Source organism: Papaver somniferum, chromosome 9 (assembly GCF_003573695.1).
Source record: "Papaver somniferum cultivar HN1 chromosome 9, ASM357369v1, whole genome shotgun sequence".
Classification (NCBI taxonomy): domain Eukaryota; kingdom Viridiplantae; phylum Streptophyta; class Magnoliopsida; order Ranunculales; family Papaveraceae; genus Papaver; species Papaver somniferum.
The window spans coordinates 36,108,735-36,110,778 of NC_039366.1; the positions used below are offsets into that span (position 1 = coordinate 36,108,735).

Here is a 2,044-nt window from a genome sequence, read left to right on the forward strand (position 1 = left end):
CCTAGATTTAAGTACACATGGTATGGCAGTAAATTCACACTGGATCCTAAATCAAGTAAAGCTTTCTCTACCCGGTATTTTCCTATTGTGCAAGCAACGATAGGTGCACCTGGGTCTTTATACTTAGGAGTTGTGATGATCTGAATGATCGAACTTACATGACAAGCTAAAATGGCTTTTTTAGGGACACTAAGCTTTTGCTTTCGGGTACACATATCCTTGAGGAACTTGGCATAAGCCGGTAGTTTCCTAATTGCTTCTATTAACGGAAGGTTTATGGTAACTTTCTTAAAAACCTCCAATATGTCACTAAAGTTGGATTCACTTTTTCTTGGTACTAATAGATGGGGAAATGGGGCTCTAGGGAAAGAATCATACCTCTCAGGGACCGAATTGACATCATCAGAAACTTTATCAATTCCCTCAGCTATGGGTGGTCCTGAGGTGTGAGACCCTGAGGGGTGAACTACAGTATGTTCACTATCTGGCATGGTCACCTCATTGTCTACAACTCTACCACTTCTAATGGTTGTAACAACATTAAGCTGATGTGATGGTTTTGCACCTACTTCATGAACTCCTCTAGGGTCTGGATTGGTTTGACTAGGAAACCTTCCGTTATCTCTCTCACTTAAAGTCTTAGTTATTTGACCTACTTGAAGTTCTAACTTAGAAAGTTTCTGAGCATTAGTTTGAAAATTCTGCTTGGTTTCTTGTTGAGAACTAACATGGCTCTGTGCTAACATTTCCTGAGTTCTTGCTAACATCTTGATAGATTTCTCTAAGCTAGTCATTTTATTCTCCGAACCTGAAGAATTCTTAACATAATCGAAAGCTGGGGGAGCATTAGAATTATTAAACATTCCCTGACTCTGGCCCTTAGACCATTAAAGTTTCGGATGGTTTCTCCAACCAGGATTGTAGGTTTCTGAATATGGGTCACACTTTTAACTGTTATCGAATCTAGGGTTGTTATAAAGAGCATTGGCTTTCTCTTTGGTACTCTAGACTTCCCAAAAAGTCTCAACTCTACCACTAGTGTGACCCACTTCTAAAGCTTCTAACCTCTTTGCTATAGCAGCAATTTTGGCATCTGATTCATAGCCTCCTTCTACCCTATTAACGTTTCCTCTATTTAGAAGAGTTGTTTTCTGGGGCTCCCTTCCATTTTCCCATTGCTGGGTTTTATCGGTGATGTCATTCAAAAATTTCATCCCCGCATCAACAGTTTGGTTTTCAAACCCACCAGTGCACAAAGACTCGACCATGGTTGTTGTCGAAAATTTAAACCCTCGTAAAGGATCTAAACCAGCCTAACCTTTTCTAAACCATGGTGAGGACACTGGGATAACAAATCATTTAACCTTTCCAAATACCTATACAAAGATTCTCCCTCTTGTTGTGAAAATGTGCAGATTTGCGTTTTAATAGATGATGTTTTATGCCTAGGGAAAAAATTGTTGAAAAAGGCAGATGCTAATTGTTCATATGTTTCAATTGACTCGGAAGTCAAACTATATATCCATGCTTTGGCTTTATCTTTCAGGGAATATGGGAATAACCTAAGTTTCAAAGCATCATCATCTAAGCACCTAATTCTTAGGGTACTACAAATTTCCTCAAAATCTCTAACATGGAAATAGGGGTTTTCATTTTCTTTTCCTAAAAAGATGGAGAGCATATGTAAAGTCCCTTGTTTAAATTCATAGGTTGCCTCCGTGTCAGCTAACTTAATACACAACGGAGGAGTAGTCCTAGTCGGATTCAATAATGCTTTCAAAGTTGCCATTGCTGGCACAACTGAAGTACTAGGGGTACTTTCGTCACTCAGAGACAAGTTCTCAAAGCTGAAGTTTCCAAAAACAGGGATCTGTTGTTGTTTTTCCAGTGGTAAATAAAAGTTCGTTGCTCGGACTCGTTTATATTTAAAAATAAAAATATATACAAAGGATGTCACAAGATCAAGAGATACTGGGACTCAGGATTCCACCAATTCTTATATTCATGCGATTCAACTATTAATTCTAGACAGTTATAGCTTATA

General features: G+C 38.5%; 1 pseudogene; it reads left to right on the plus strand.

Moving 5' to 3' along the window:
• Positions 1-1,325: 1,325 nt before the first annotated feature.
• Positions 1,326-1,425, plus strand: LOC113314581 (annotated as a pseudogene).
• The last annotated feature ends 619 nt before the right edge of the window (positions 1,426-2,044 follow it).